This window comes from Branchiostoma belcheri, unplaced genomic scaffold, assembly GCF_001625305.1.
Source record: "Branchiostoma belcheri isolate BF01 breed outbred unplaced genomic scaffold, Haploidv18h27 scaffold66, whole genome shotgun sequence".
NCBI lineage: Eukaryota > Metazoa > Chordata > Leptocardii > Amphioxiformes > Branchiostomatidae > Branchiostoma > Branchiostoma belcheri.
Genome location: NW_017804309.1, coordinates 1193312 through 1210605, shown reverse-complemented (window position 1 = coordinate 1210605; position 17294 = coordinate 1193312). Strand labels below are relative to the sequence as shown.

At 44.1% G+C, this 17294-nt stretch overlaps 1 protein-coding gene across 1 annotated transcript in view; it reads left to right on the top strand.

The window, feature by feature from the left end:
• LOC109483677 (kinesin-like protein KIF26B) overlaps positions 1–17294 on the top strand; it is a 51760-nt gene that overhangs the window by 32100 nt on the left and 2366 nt on the right. The gene's annotated exons all lie outside the window — the stretch shown is intronic.

The window sequence follows — 17294 nt, the reverse complement described above, 5'->3', positions numbered from 1 at the left end:
AGCTTGTGAGGATATGGCACTGCTGATAAGCACCAGCGATCTTCTGGTCCTCATTACAGACCTGAAGAAACAGTACAGGGATGGTGAGAGTCTCAAGAAGCAGGGAGAAAATTGAGAACAGCCCTCTTCAGTGCTTATTGCCTGTTCCTCATAAGGCAGACAAAAGGCAAGGCAAACTACAGCATTCTGACTGTCCTCACAATAAAATGCACGGGCAGCCACTCAGAACATATTGGATTTGATTACAAGTCAAGTGGGCATAATTCCCTGCACTCCAATAGCAGGGTGCAAGCTTCCCTGCTCTGGCAGATTGACCCCAGCATTGATGGGGAATTGTCGGGTAATACAATGTTACAATCCACATGATGTCAGCCAGAATGTCCCTTTATCACAGAAGAATTTGCAGGTCAATGTGTGGTGTCACCTAGATACTTGACAAGTGTAGCAGAGTGTTGCATGGTGTTTCAGACATAAACTATCCATTGTTTAAGTCTAAAAATAAACCCCTCTGTTCTCTTTTTTTGTCCCCATTTGCCTGTATCAAGGCATGGTCTTATGTTTGAAAGTCAAAAGGTTTCTGTCAGATTTTAAGTCATTGCATCCTGTCTGTCTTGGTAGGGCAAACAAGAGACTGGTGTTCTTCTGAACTCTGTTGTTTTACACTTTACACCTACTTTTAAACTTTAAAGTAGGGTGTCTTACCACAGGTTTTTAGAGTTCAATGTTGGGTGAGAAAGAAGAGGCCTTGTTTTCAAAGCTATAAATAATCCTTATCAATGGTGCCCTTTGTGAGTTGGCCTGTGGGATTTTTGAGGTAAAGGTTCAGTCTGTCTTGAAAACAATCTCTCTAAAACTTGATGACAGTATTTTTCTCTTTTTTACATACTAACATGTAGTAACAGTTTGGTTTAAGAAAACCTGTTTTCCTCTAGTTAATTTGCTGTAAGAAGGTTTTAATCCCCTTTTACACAGTCTAGAGCCAAGGGACAAGATGATTGCTAGTTAGTGGTCAGCCAGTCTGCTGCTATTTTTGTTCCACAATTTCGAGGGTCATCACCTGCGTATTTATTTTGTCAGTATGATTGGACAGGAATGTACACAAAAAGCTGGACCCAGGCTTCACACCTGTTTTGGAGAGGCAAAAGCGACGCCATCACATTTGCATGTGTCTCGGACGAGTTGAAAATCCAAAATCATGAATTGTGAGAGTTCGGTCACCTAATCATGTAGATGTCTGTTATATCTGTGAGCAAACATGCCTGCATTTTTCATCACTTTCAATTTTATGCTATTGCCATAAACATTAGATATTTGGGTGAGGGTATAAAAAGTTTTTTCTATCCTCTGAAAGTATTTATCCTTTCAGTCTAGCATTTATGTACATGTACTATCTATGGATGACAGTGCAAATGAGGTGAATCAAATTTTCATGCAGGTCATAAATTTGATTTGCACATTAATGACTATATTATGGGGCTTATTGTATTTGTGACCTAGCATTGGGTGATTCCCTCTGGCAAATTCAATGTTTTATCCATCATTGAAAATTACTCTTCCAGAGAATTCCATCAGTATTCCAGTGATGGCCATGGTAAGTCTAGACTGGATGTCTTTGTTGGCTATGAACTCTATGAAGCACTGTAGCTGCACTTTGCTTTGACCTGCTGGGTGGCGCTTTTCATGGAAACACTGTTACCCAGTCAGTCCTCACCCCCTCTCTTGAGACATGTAACCTTTTAAAAGGCCAAATTAGTGGTTGGCTAACCTGCTAATGAATACTGACAAGGGCCCTCCAAGACTGCAAGAGGAGATTCCACAGCAAATTAGTTTTCCATGCCTTTTCCCCCCCCTCCTGTAGCTATGTTTAAAGGGAATACCCTAGCCACCCAGGTCCTGCAAAATGAATCAATATGAGATAAGCCCTACAAGGTTACCAGGCAGCTGGGCAGCTCTAGTAAATCTCTATATTGAATTTCCATCCTTGATTCAGGAGGATTTCCGTCTTGTTCAGGTGCTCGCCTCACACAATGGTCCTCTTCATCCTGCAAACCAAACAGGTTTTAATGTACAGGTATGAGCATTTGGGTGATGATGGGTGCTCATGGCAATCATTGCTTCCCCTGCCTGCATGTCTCACAGCAAAAAATTCCATCAAATCCAATTCTTCACACTCAGTTTCATGGTAAGAATGTTGTGTAATTGTAAATCCCCCAGAGTTGATGTTTTGTGGAAAGGAGACACCTTATTTTCCTCCTGGTGAAATGCCATGTACAACATCTAGTTATCCCCTGTAGGTCAGGTTACAGGTCCCAAGGACGGAAAAGTGGCAGACTAAGTCATCGCTAACGTCAGCCCGCAGACTCAAGTGTGCCTGCCCCTTGTCTTTCTACAGGGTGATTTGTTCCAGGAGAGTTAAACGGGATGTTTACAACCTTGGGCTGAGTTTTTCTCCTTCAACTCCCTTCCTCTTCTGTGTTCATCCATGCATGGATCTTAGACTGGTGCACAACATAAGGTGATCACTGTATTTGCAGCCATAAGCTTTGAGATGGCAGCACGTGAAGCCATTTCTACATCACTCACAAATAAGCTGTTGTACAGAAAGCTTCAGGTTTACTTACCAAATCTTAATCTGAGACAATATTAGGCAGATTAGATATAAGTGGTCCCTAGAAATGGGCTAAGGAGGTTAGGAAGGCCTCGGACTTCTCATCTTACAATACAATTACAAGGTTTGTGCTGAGGCTAGCAGGAGAAGCTGGTGTGCTGCTTGGTAACATCACAAGAGCTGGGTTTCTAACAATGTTTGCTTAGCTTCTACAGCCATTTCCCATATAAATCTTCCCATTGAAGCCAGACCTTAGACCCTGTAGCTAACGTCAGCATTAATGTCAGAGATAAAGTGACCCTTGAAAAATACTTCATTGTTCTGTTGTTGAGATCAAATGTCCTGATTGGCTGAGTAAGCATATCTAGAGATTTAGGGATGTAGGTATTATAACAAGTGACTGAGTTTTAACAAAAAACTTCTTCACAAGGGAAAACCTAGTATTAGTAGTAATGCTATACTTCCGGATTTGGATGAAATATGACTATCTATATAGGAGAAAAACGGATAGATGAATAAGCTTTAAAGTGGGGTTAGAAAAACTTACTGCTAAAAATAGAACGGATGTTGGTATCCAAGTTATATGTCTGGATAAGAGCTCTCCAACTCTGAATGTAGAGAATATGATATGTATGATATATCATATTATAGCATGAGAAAGAAGTGATTTGCTTTTGCAATGTGCTCGTCAAATGATCTTGACAAAATTGCTGGTCTTATAACTTGTTTGCCAATCTTAGGGCTGTTTTGTACAATGTCTTCACTTTCAACACGTCATAGTACCCGTCAGGAGACCAGTCATTCGGAAAAGACCAAAAGTGCTTATTCGTCATAAACATCTGCCAGTAACATTGATGGAAATGTAGCGGGTTATGACTAACAACTTTTTATGTAAGATTCAAAACCGGACCTGAATTCAATGGTTGACCTATGGTATGACTGAAAATGGAGATTTATGTCCTAACACATTATCTAAAGGTTTCCGCTGATAGATTTACAGTTTGTTACTTCCTGACTTGAAGGGTCTATCAATTCCCAACTTTCGCCACGGCCTCCAGAGCAGGGCAACAGGCTTGCAGATTGCTTGGATACTGTGGCAGTCCTTATTTGTGGCAATTATTTATCAACTTTATTGCAGATGCAATATTCGCACAGACCTGTTTATTCAGGCTGGACAGAACTATGTCTCAGGAACAGAAAAAGGGAGGGAGGGATTGCTGGGATACAAGGTGAAGTTGCCAGGTTGCATGTTGTTTCCCCATTACCGGTGCTCTAATTGCAGTTGCCAAGGTTTGAATGGGAATATAATCCAGAGAGGGTCTGGCTGTTTCCTGCTGCACGCCTCCGCAAATGTTTTCTGTCCATCTCACAGTTTACTGTAAGAGGAAGGGGCACAGGGAGGAATTAACCCCCTGCACTACCCTGACACAGGCAAACAAACATTTATAAGACAACACTGGTAATGAAAGGCACACTTTGGATGCTTGGAGTCTGACTGAATTGTTTAGACAAAGTCTGTTGTGACTTGGCCAAACCCGTATCTGCATTTCTTTCATCAAGTGCTGTGTGACGTGGATAACCCAAGGTTACAGATAGGAAAGGTGTCGAGTTGTACGTAGAGGGAAGTCGTACAATAAGACTCTTATCTGCTGTACGGGTATCCTCTGCTCTTTCTGAGCACTGGCAGTTATTATGGACACTGCGGTTTGAACTGTTTATTTACGTACCATTTTGTCATAAACTGTAAACACCCCAAATCCAAGGCAATACAAACAACCCAGTCTCTTGCTCAAACTGTGAACTTCCTGGGCCCTAAGAAAAATAAACTCTGTCTGCCTTCACTTGGACACTTTGTTTTTGGTAAAACCTTCTGTAGTGCCTAACTCTATCCATCTGTGCCACCTCAGTGCATTGTCTTCTAGACATGGTTTGAGGAAAACCATTTTCCAACCTCAATGCTTTTGATCTGGTTATTGACAACAAAAAAGGCCAATTTCTGAGGACATGTGTGACAGTATTGTGGTTGTAGGAATCATGCTTCAAACATTTTCTGTATATGTCACCCACGACCATTTTCAGTGCACATGTGTCTGTACAATGGGTGTCTAAATCGACATTTCCATCTAGACAGGAAAAATTACTAAACAGAAAGACAGGGACTCATGAAGATGGAACAGATAAGATTTTTATCAGTATTTTATCTCTTTTCCTGCTTTCTTTTATCATCTTCTGTACGTATAAACACTGACCAGGGGGCAGGCTAGGTTTCACCCCTACAACCCCCTACCTTGTTTTAGATGGTAAGGATAACAAGACCTAATGTACACAACTATTTGACCTAGTGGGATAGGGATTGTACATTAGTTGACTTCCATGGATCTGAAATTCTTCATCCTGTGTGCTGAAGTTGCCTTTCCACACATGGCACAGGATTTGGGTGTTTTTATATTTTGTTCAATGAAGAATAAGTCACGGTTCTCTTGGATTGCTGGGGCTAACTGTATTATGTGCTGAAAGTTCAGACTTATCCCTCATTGGAATGTATTCCAGTTCATCTAAAAGTAATTAGACATCATTACAACTTCCTGTTGATAGTAACCTGATGTGCAGGCCATTACTCTGGGTACCTTTATTGACAAGACAAGACCAGGAGGAAAATGATCTAGCTAACAAAGAGGTTTCAGCCTTGATGGTTGTAGACTATGACAGGTATGTTGTGCAGCACTGATTACAAGAGATCTGTCATCACAACTAAAACTGAAGCTCTTCCTTTACAAACAGAGCTTTGGTGGGTTCACCACTGGTAAACAGAGAAGTACTGCAGAGAGATAAACCAGGTTTAATGTCTCAACTACACTTCTCTCTTAAACTCTTTATTTTGATTGACAAAAGATTTATGCCTGATAGAATTAGGCTGGCATGGCATCCTGAAGTCTTACCTTCCTGAGAGACCTCTGGAGTGGGGGGAGGTAGTTTCTGGTATCCTCCTAGGGACTTGGACTGGCTCTCCAAGGAATCTTCTGACTGAAAGAGTTACTTTCTCCAGACCACAGGTTGTTGTTGTCAAACTGGACAGGACCACCATTGGGGTTAAGGGTTCTCATTTATGTCATGGCATCCAAAATCCAACTACAGCAAGGGAAGGTGGCACCGGACATCACCACACCACCTTAGTTGTTCTCAGAAATCTCAATGTGGTACTTATCCCAAATCTCATCAATCCATTGTTTTTACAAGAATTCACACAGTGGGGCTGTTAGGTAATGTACCATGAAAGAAATTACCAGCCTACACACATTCCTCATTTGTTATTTCTCTAAGGAGACAGGGCATGGCAATGCAATTTGACATGGTGTAGCAAAAGACCACACAAAAAGTCTGGAAAAAAGTATTGACCTATTATCTCCCTCTCTCTGAAACATACAGTACATAGTGGAAGAGAAAAGGTGTTTGCCCTCGTCTATTTTTGGTAAGAGGAACTGAAATATTTAGAGGAAAAAAGGGTGGTGGGTAAACAAGGTTGAAAGCTAGTTTCTTTACAGACTAAATAATGCAGACTGACTAGGTGTGGGGGAGAGACAGAGACTGTGTCTTTGTGCCTGCCCGAGGTGAGATGTTTGGTCACGGAAGATTGACTTTCAATCAAAAGTGTTTACCTTCTGGAATTAGCACACCCATGCTGGGGTTGACTTAGTGTGGAGGTGCAGAGAGATGTAAGGACCTGGTGCGACCACCCCCACCTGATACACTAGTTGGGAGTGGAAGTCTGTGGTAAGCTGGCAAAATTTGGTCTTTGATAGAAGAAAATACACGGAGCTTCAAAGAGTGGGGGGCAACTGCCTTGTGTTTACTGAGGACACCACTTGCAGAGGGTTACAGAACATCCCTCAGGGTCCAGGTGTGTCTTGCCTGGTAGAAGCTGTCAGGTCTTCGGTACGCTGAAGAACACCAGCAGCAGTGACCTGCCCTGAGTTGACTGAAGTCACCTTGCTTGAAACGTGGGTACGTGAGACCTGGCAGGTTCTAAGGTTTAGTAGCGCTGATGTAGTTGACGTCAGGTGTGCCCTTCATGGGTCAAGTGTGTGTAGAGCAGAAACTTCCGAGGGTAGCAGGCTCAAGACTCCAGCTGCTACAGTTACCTTGGTGATCTTTGTGACAAGGCAAAGAGTGGTGCAGGTGGGTGATGCTGGAAAGGGGAGGGTATACAGCACATCAGTATATACATTGTGTTTTGTTGAAAGAAACAAAAGACTTTTGCAAGTTTTTGCATAGGATCCTTGCTAAATGTAGTGCAAAAACAATGATGCTTGTGCCTTATTTTGTCACTGGCAAATAAATCATTTTGACATCTGAGTTATAACCCAGTACAGATTCTTTCTTTGTGTTTTTGAGGTTGATAGAGGAGAATGCTTTAGTAGTGCATGTGCACTATAACAACATAGACTTATATTGTTGCTGGCTTGCACAATAACCATAGAAATCATTAACCTTTACCCTTTGACTCGTAGGGCAACCAATGCAATCTTTCTGGGTGAAGTTGACTGGAGAAGGGCAAGGTTGTTTCAAGTTTTACTCTTGAAGAAAGATATTTATGTTTTCAAGATGCGGTACAGTACTTCAGTTGAATGTCTTTCTCAGTTCAGGAGACATCAGTCTTGCAATCATTTAACAGTTTACTCAAGCACAGCATACTCGTCAAAAGAAGTGCCATTCTTTGGAAATGGGTCTTAACGACTGTTAGAAAGTACTTGGATGACTCTGTGAAAAAGCACTTGCTCTTGCTGACCACAAAATGACCCCACCTTTTTAATGGCAATGGGTCACACGTGTGTCTGCACCTGCAATTGCTGGGGCTAAGTGGATGAGCAAATATTTTGTTGGCATGGTTATATATTCTCCAGCTTGATACTTCCACAGTTAGACGTGACCTTTGTCGCTTGGTGGTGTATAGCACGGTGTCAGAGGAAGAAGGTTTGGCTGTAGCAGCACTTAAAAAAGACATGTGACTGTCTTGGTAGAGGTGTCTCAAAGACTGGATCAAACCAGTGTGGTGAGAGAGGTGAGCCATAAGGATTAGACTTTGTCCATTAAGCCTGCTGGTTAATAGTTTTCATTATCAGAACTGCTTATGTACCACCTTGTCCCTGGCCATTAATACAGGTAACCTAAAGCTCGCACCTTAGGCCCCACCTGTCCAGCAGGGCTGGGTCTCAGAGCTGTTCCCGTCTTTCAGGGAAGATTAAGAGTTCTTAGGGAGATTGTTGTATCAATATCTTTTCTGCCTGATCATTATAAATCACGTCAGATGTCAGGTGTTGAACAGGGTAGATAGCTATCTCTGTGGGTATTGTTAAGTCCAGATAATGAAGTCGCCTGTGGGAAGATGAAGTCGTGTATTCATTTGTTAATGACTCAATGCCGGAGTAGCCAAGCCTTTAGCCACACTCTTCATCATCATTACCGCTTGTCAGGCCATTCCGCTGTCGTCAGCAAAGGAAGTTGGTGTTTTATTGAGAGGAGCTGTGTGACACACGTGGTCGGGGACCGTCGTGGCCCAGTTTCTCTTGTTCCCGGGATGTCTTTTGTGTATCTCATTCTTGTGTTGCGAGGGAAAACTGGAGCATAGCTCTGAGCAGGCTGACTAATATTCAACCCAGAGTGGTGTGAGAAATCAAAAGAGACGAAACCTCGTGCACGTAGACCTACTGACCAGCTGATGACCGGTCAGTGACCACCACATGGTTGGCGTGCTGTGTCCGATATGGTCAGTTTGATCTCTTTTCCTTCAATTTTGTACAAATGCCATCAGCAGCTGTCTGGCCGCAGAGGTCTGAGTTCTGAAAATTTCTCAAAGGAGATATTTGTAGATTTTGTTTGGAAGCATGGAGAAAAAAATCCACCAAGAGGCTGAAATGATTTTATTGTTAGTTTGAAAGATGTTCACCATCATGTGACCTTACAGCTCAAGCCCCTTGCTTATTGCAATGGCAGTACAAGTACATTAGATATCAATAGCGGTAACAGTTTTTATCCTGTTTGTTCTATATGTGCTTCCTCGTGTTAGTCTGTAAAACATTATGTTGAGTTTCTTTGGCCCACATAAATGATTTCTGCAACCATGAGCGTGCTATATCTTTTACCCATAACAAGCCATTTCCCCCGTCTTGTTCATTAGAAACACGTGTGAGTAGAGCAGGTGTGATGATATCATGAGGGGCTGTTGTCTGGTGCTCTAGCCATGTAACAAGTTGAAAGGAGCACTCCAGATCTAATTTCAATTACATCATATTAAAGTGAGCTTATTAGGTTGCAGGGAAAGGGAGATATAAATGGGCATCTGTACTACCTTGGGCACGCTCCTGTGTTAAAACATGGTACGGATGTATATCGTATAGCGCAGGATGGCCACCCAAGCTGGCCGGGTGGATAGGTTTCTGAGCTATATGGTCCCAGTGTTTACAAATAATGCAGCATTGTTGTAGAGTTATTGAAGGGAGGTAGCCTGCTGACACCTGAGAGTTGACAGCCAATGGGGGGACAATGCTGGAGGACAGGAGGGGTAAACTCAGGCCGGACAGCCAATAGGATGAAAAGGCGGAAGAGTTTGTTTGTCTTGGTGGGCAAATCCCAGCGGAGTGGTGTGTTTGTCATGTGTCACCATGTGTCTGCACTCTAATTGCATTTTCTTGTTGTGGAACACAAAAGGGGCTCGCCACATGCCTGTCACAGGGGATATTACAGTCCGCAGACTCCCTCATCCAACTGGCTGACAAACGTACATGAAGAGGTGGTCACTTGGAGAGAGAAAGGAGATACCAACCATGGCTTCTCTGCTAACCCAGACATCGCAACCTCTGGAATATATTCCTAAGGACGTGCCTGTAACTCGTAAGGACACAGACCTTCCTTCAGGTGGACAGACAGGTGCCTCCTTCCACGTGCAGCCCCTTGACAGCCCACTACAGGTGAAGTAGAACTCCTTGTGCATCTCTCTGGCTTCTTGACACTTTTCTGAAGGTGTCAGCATTCTGCTGACAGACGAGGGGGACAATCGACTCCCCCCCCTCCTCAGATAACCTCCGCTGTTTTACATCTTGCCCTTGTTCCCTGGTCGGGTAAGCTGGTATCGTCTTGCCAGGGCAGACCGCAGAAAAAACCTTCCATTCATGGCTGGAGATCAACCATGTAACTCGCCGGCTCCCGGCTAGAATCCTCCTGGCCTGTGGAACGCTGATGTTTGGTCTATAGGTTCTCAGCTTGGCCATACATGGCTCTGTTCTTCTCCATAACCATAAAAATGTGTTCTTTATGAATCAGATTAAATGCTTAGGGTGGAAAAGGCTTTAATCCACTGTGGAGAAGTACTAGATACTGCTACCGGTGTGGAGGAAAGTCCGATGTACATTCAGGAAAATAAACATGTGTCAAGTTGTGGAGTTGGAGATAGGGGCTTTGGATATAGAAATTCCTGTTGTGATTCCAGCCATACCTCAAAAGGCTTGACAAGGCCAGGCGAAAACTTCATTGGTAGTTTTTTTTTGTTATCCTTCCTGTTCTTAAAAAACACAAGTATGTCATGATGAATGCTCCTAAACCCTGCTGCCTAACCCCACAACCACCAAATTTGGTGCCAAACGGTTACCTTAGCACTCAGTAGCAGGATGGAGGTTAAAATGTTAAGGACAATAGGCACATCTTGTCATGACAGAATAAAACACCGGAAGGATGCAGTGCCACCGCACGTCACTCTTACATCACACCCCAGAAATAAAAACCTTCAATGGTAACTGTTAATGCCCTGTGAAAGTCATGCTAAGTGCTTTCATGGCCCCGGAAATCACCTGCCCGCAGGTCTCATTGTCCCCCTGGCAAGGGGTGGCTGACAACGGACAGACAGACTGTTCTGGTTATTTCATCGGCACTTTACCAACTTAAAAGATTTATATTAAAGCCTGACATCTTGAGTTGAGGGCATTAAGGGGGTCAGTTGATGGGAAAAAGTGTTGTGTTGGCCTTGCTGGCTGCACCATTGTGTCGTATGCTGTGCCTGATTGCACAGTAGCTGTCTTCTGCTATGCACATTGTCATCAAATGGAATGAGGCGTGATGGAATGCCATAGAAAACTTATTTGGTCACCCAACAAGGTGGTTAAATGGCTGCTTACTTGGATCTGCCGCATGAATTGAGCTCAATATGCACCGACAGTGCCACCGTCATCATGCCCGCTGCACCCCCATTAATACGGCCGTCTGGCCATTTGAAGCCCTGTCACTCCACTGTTTGTTCTTCGGACACTGTGGTGACCATAGTGGTCAGTCAGTGTTGTGCTTACCCAGCCTTTTGTGCGGCCCAGTCTTGTGGTCAACAAGCACGTCTGGTTGCAACCCATGTCATTAACAAACAAGGTTTGATAGAGTATTTCTCATTTTGTAGCTTTGTAGTAAGAATATCAGATCATGTAGAAGGGGACTGGCTATCTCTGAGGTGGGTTTACCTGGACTCTGTACCATTAGATAGGTGGCGAGCATGGCTTGAACACCCACATGTACGTTTGCTCACATCTATGTCTATTTGTGCGCGCGTCACAGTTCAGCGAAGAGACTTAAGAAATGCCAGGTGCCCTGGAGCGAAGTAATAACAATCGTTTTAATGCAGACTGGGAAAGAGAGTACTAAGTTAAAGAATCCTGCAAGCAAAGAAACGGGAGGAAAGTCCATTCTTGGCTACGTTCTCTGTTGCTACGATCTCCACGTGTGGGCCAGGTTCATCTTAAGTCTTTTGCCAACGCAGGTATGCTTAGTCACCTGTATGTCGCTAATGATCTCTTTATCATCTGCGTCCTAGCAACTGCAGCGATCTGCATTGTTTAAGGGTAATGGAACTCGATGACAATAGCTCGGAAATTACCTTTATCAACGAGCCGGAGAGGAGAGCGGAGTCATTAGCTATTCACTTCATACCTCATTAAATAGATTCACACGCTTGATGAAATTCTGATTCCTGGCATGCCAGGTAGAAAAAGGGTCCTGCACCTTGCACCTTGGGGCATTGTAGGGTCAGGTAGCTGTACCTTACTCAGGTTATTCCTATACAGGAGAGCTTGCTACTAATGAGGTAGCCTCTGGCCAATGGCAGTTGTTAAAGCAACTAGGCAAGAGGCCGGCAACAATTAATCACGGGGGATCTGGGACAGGTCGGCTTCAGCTAACAGGGAGTGAAAGCGGGACCAAGGACCTTGGTAAGACAGACATGTCACCGTGTTAAGGTGTGTGAAAAACGCTGCAGTACATACAGGCAGGTAGGTGCACCCTGAACAAATGTGTTAACAGCTAATTGTACCACAGTTCTATTGTCTGTCTAGCAGCAGAGATCAAAGAAATAAATGGTTTTGTTTTGAGCATCAGTAAGGAAAGAAATGGACAACCAAAAGTTAACACTAACAGCTTCCAGTTAGGTTCACCCAGGACAGCAAGTGTGTGCATATAATGTCCTAGGTTCAGCCAATACCTCTTCACCAAATGGAAGGAATCAAAATTTGTATGGGGGGACTTTCTCTGTCTAGCAACCAAGATTTATCGCTTTCTAAGAACAAAACCAGTGGTCAGGTTTCAGAGAGCCGTATTTAAGTAGGCTTTCCTCATTATGCTTATTTGTGGAGGCTGCATACCAGAGCACCTACAGCTTTGTTGTGGCATGAGAAGGCTTGCTTGTGAAATACCTGACACAGGTAAGGTGCTGCCATGTGTTCTCAGAACAGTGTAAAATCTACCTTGTTGACGCTGGTCTTTTAGCACTATTTATACCATTGACGCATTCTAGTAAGGAATGCAAAATTTGAAAGTAAATGCAATGTGTATTTTTGCCCAAATTTGCCTCTATTCGGAACTCCATGTTACGGCTTTCAGCATTTGTATGAAAATAGGCCACAAGGACAATATTTGGTTTATGTTGGCAACAAACCCATTGTCAGATACTTGTGAAGTGGGAATGATAATTGGGTGAGATCATGATGTAGGTATTGATGCAGAGTCTGTTGGAAGAAGGAAATGTTAGGAATTTTATCAGGTGAGAAACTCCTGTTGACTTAAAGGATATCAGGGGCAGGTATGGATGCAAAAGGTCTGTGGATTTCTCCCAGTGTTTCTTCTTGCAGGAAATCCCACAAGTTTGTTTTCTAAACTACTCCAGACAGGGCCCCTAACATTGTCACTTCAGTTCTCACGTGTATGACACCTTTTCTTTGTTGCCTTTTGTTTTGCATAGAACTCAGTCAGCATAACAATTGCTTCAGTGGTAGCAGCCTGGAAGAAAAGGCTGTGGCTTTACTGCCATTGTTTTAATCCATTGGCACCTGCTGGTCAGAGAAGAGAAGGACAATGCCCATTTTGTTCTTCCCGCCTAGATGCAAAATGAAGGGATTTGAATAAAAAGGAAGACCCGACAGGGTATTTTCAGTTCGTAGCATGCCTCTGTCAGGGGAGGTCTCCAGGTCGCCTCAGCAGTTTCCACGTGAGTAGCTCGGCTATTGAGTCTTTTTCAATTCTCAGATAAAGCGATAACCTTACGTGACCGCTCTTTCACCTGGAATACCTGCGGTTTCCGCACCTCAGATTGACAAGTCTTACAGGTGTCCTGATGTGCCGTGTCTTCCGGCCTGGGATTAAATGTGATGCCTGGGAAAATGGGCAGTCTAATTGCTTCATTCATGTTGGGGTTTAGGTGCAGTGCTTCTGCTGGGTCACAATCGATGTTGGGGGATGAAACCTACCCGGAGAAAACAAATACATGTCTGTGCGCAGAAAGAGTGGGCAAGGGGCCAACCCAAAATATTGACACACTCTCCTGTACGACCCAACAGGTAGACTTGATGGGAACTTTGTCAGGGAGTCAGACAAGCAAATATGGGCAAATATTGTCTCCCAGTCACGGCAAACCATGCCTGCGGTTTGTTGTCCCCCCTGTCAGGCCCTGAGTGCACTGGAGTGTGAGCCCGGACAGGAGAAAGCCTCCTGGCCAATCATTTCTCGGCCAGGCCGACCCTCAGGTGGGTGTTGTGATGGGCCCCGGCCCAGGGAGGTAGAGCGCTGTAAATATTCAATATTAGCACATTTTGCACCCTTCAATGCATGCTTTTTTCGGAAGGCTGTTGTCATGCGATACTGTCTTGTCGGGAGACACCTCCATTTCCGACTCTTCAAATCAATAACGGCAGCAAACAAAGCGGACTGCCCCCCTTTTTTCCCCTGCTATAGTTGGCCTCTTAGTCTAACGCCACAGGTAGAGCTGTGTGCCTAAACAAATTCTAGGTACAGGTGCACGGATTTAGCTACAGGCCTGGACCTGGACCTGTACTCTAACAAGTGAATCTGTAAGTTATATGTGTATCAAACAGTCTTTTTAGTGGTAAATTGTTGTCTTCTGTATGAGGGAGTAGTTCCAAGTTGATTTCAAGGGCAAAATTGTCATATTTGATATGCAATACAGCTATCCTATGGTGTCAACTAGTGGTTTATTTTGTTGAGATACAGGTATTAGTATGCCAGATGTTTAGGTGCCGACCTGTACCTAACTAATTTTACAGGTACAGGTACAGGCACTAGGTATACACTACAGGCCTAGCCAAGGGATCACATCAAGCCCTGTCTGGAGAGCTCAGTCAGACACCATTATGTACCAGTTTGCAGTGGTCCATAGAACAGTGTTGACCCAGGGAGACCAGGCAAGAGGGGTGCATTTTTTGTTGTAGCAAAGTGCCATGGTGCTGTCAAGGGCCTATAGTCCTGCTGTAATGCCCACCTTTCTTGCTAGGTGGGCTCCCCTTGACAAACACATGGATAGTCTTTCCCATTCTTTGACCAGGCAGGCCCCCACTCCACTTGTGAGCGCTGTCAAGTGTTTTTGATGACGTGAACTTTGGCACTGACCTGGAGGCATTAATTTTGTGGGGTGTACCTGGTAACCCGATAACTTTGTCCCACCTGCCTTCACAGGTGAAATACGACCACGTAATTTACAGCCCCCGTAAAAGTCTGGAACGTAGATAATTTTAATTAATAGATAAGTCAGTCCATCATTTTTCTCAGGTCCAAAAGCCCTTACTCCCTAGTTTCCTTGGCGTAATTGATTCTATTAATAGACATGATGATGAGAGACTAGTCTTGCTGAGAAGTCTACAGGTGTAAGTTGTGTGGGCAGGGGGCTCCGCAAAAACAGGTGTTGCTTTTTCATCTCATTGTTTGTGCTTCCAGACCATTTAACTAGTTACCTAAGATAACCGCATGTGCTTTTGGGGAGAGAACATGTGAGCATGTGACCTAATTTTGGCTGGCGCTGCTGGGTAATTGCTGGTGAAAAGGTATCTTAACCTTTGCTTGTTGTGGCTAACTTGCAGTGAGTATTTGTAGCGCCCATACTGAGGGTTTGGCGATCAGGTGACTCGCGCTTGTTTAATGTTAGGAAGTGGAAAGTTTTGTAAGCACTTCTTGTGACGTAGACTGAAGGTTAAATTGACTATTTTTGGCCCTACTCTCCAGTGCCCCTCTCCGATACCACAGGCAGTGTAGCAATTCATGCCCCTAAAACAAAGCATCAATGACGGCTTTGTTGCCCTTGCCTTTTGTAGCAAAATTTGCATTGTGAGCCTGTCCTCTCTCTGACGTGCCACCCACCGATTTGTTATTGTTTGAACTTGGATGCTGAAACGTGAGAGCTGGAAGTTTGGACATTTTCACAAAGGAGATGCTGTAGAACAGTGCAAAGAGGTGTTTTCTCTGCCACTCTGATCCTGCAAAGGGCAAGGATTTGGCTCCAGTCTTCAAAAGAAATGTTTTCCTCTACCATTTTAGTCTAAATCTCTTCAGTCCACATGGTGCCAAGGGTAGGGTCAAGGTAACACTAAACTGTTATGCGCTCAGCTCATCTGTATGGAGCCTTTTGTAGGTACGCGGCTTGTCCGCAGATGACCGCATGCTCGCTGACGCATGGATTGCGGAAGTATGGAAAGCTGGCTGTTGACAGTCAATACCAACACCGGCTCTGGTGGGGAAAACAAGTGCAGGGAGGAACATTAGCGAAGTGAAGTCGCAGGCAACAGGTAGCAGGGACCGTTAACTCTCGGACACTTCCTGAGCCAGATTGCATCGCATTTGTAAGAGATTGGAGGTACTGGTGTGCGAAGGTTCCAAGGCTGTGTAGGACCTTTTGCCTCTACCTTGTGACAATTCCGAGGGGAAGCACCTTGTGTACCTGCAGATACTTACACCTGTTAGTAGCAGGGTAAGAGTTTTGTTTTGTGAGATGCTTTGACTTGGCATTGCCTAATGTAAGTGATTGATTTTGGAGCTGCAGCAGCAAGCAGATCGACAGTACCAGTAGTAATCTTCTGAGCTGTTCAGGATGATCTGGGTAAATTGCTATAGATTGCTGTATTGGTGCTGTACTATGAAAGTGTTGGGGTGTTTCTTTCCCGAGGTGTTCCATGTTTACTGATTTTGAAAACTTTGGGAAACTTCATCACATGTGGAACTTTCAACCTACATATTTGAACAGGTGTGACGGGAGACGCAGAGTTTGTCGTGTAATAGCCTTCATTTCCCTCGAAGTAGGTCAGGTCAGCATAATTCAGCAGACTGCCCATCACACGGCAAACCTGCCCACGAATGGCATTCACCCTGCCGCATACCACAAGCCCACTCCTACAGCTGCAGTGTACATTGTTGTATTTCTTGGGACCTCATAATGCGATTTTCGCCAGGTGTTGCTTTGTTCTTGTTGCTCTGTGACTGTGAGTAATGATAAAAGATGCTGTACAAACTGCCTTTCTATGGCAAAGCCTACACGTTAGCCTCCCTTACAAGCTTGTTACTCCGTGAAGGAGGTCAGGACCTCCGGACGGAGTGTTGTAATCGGCTGATTTTTCATGTTCGCAGTCAAAACACTGGGTTCTCTTTGTGTAATCGGCACGCAATTTTATACGCCGTCTGCGGGCATGCCCGTGTTGATGCACGAATGTGTATTTTTGCCGTTGCTGCTTTCGCGGTCAATGTAATATCGCAGACGCACCCCTACAATTACGAGGCGAATTGGAATGGTCCAGAAAAACGCGTTGTTTGGAATAGCAGTGGGGTTCAAAAAAGTTCATGCAGATACGGGGTGGTTTTTATAAGTGGTTCCAGATGTTTTTGCCCATGGTTAAGAGATGCCAAGTTTTTTGGAAGATGTTCGCAGCCAAAACGCATTCTTCCGTACGTCGCATTTCTGTGTAATTTCGCATGTGGTGTTGCATTATGTCCGGGATGATGCACGTCTTTTTATTTTTACCGTAGCTGTTTTGATATTGGAGTAAATGCTTATTTTCGAAACATCCCCATTTCTTTGAAATGGTTTCGCCCGTTTATGCAACTGTTACTGCGCTAATGACGACCAGTCGTGCTGTCCTGATACACCGCGAATGTGCGAGTGTTCCCTGTAGACAGTCCCGGGAGTCATTTTTTGCACATTCCAGGAGCCAAACCAAATACGTTCATGAACCGAGTCCAAAAACCGAAACGTGAAAATCGGATGATCGGACCTGATGTACATTTCTCTTTCTATAGATTGTACACACAATACACACATCTTTAGATAATCTGGCCATGGCAGGTTAAAAAAAAGTAACCCTGAATCATACTAGATTAGCGTAAATGC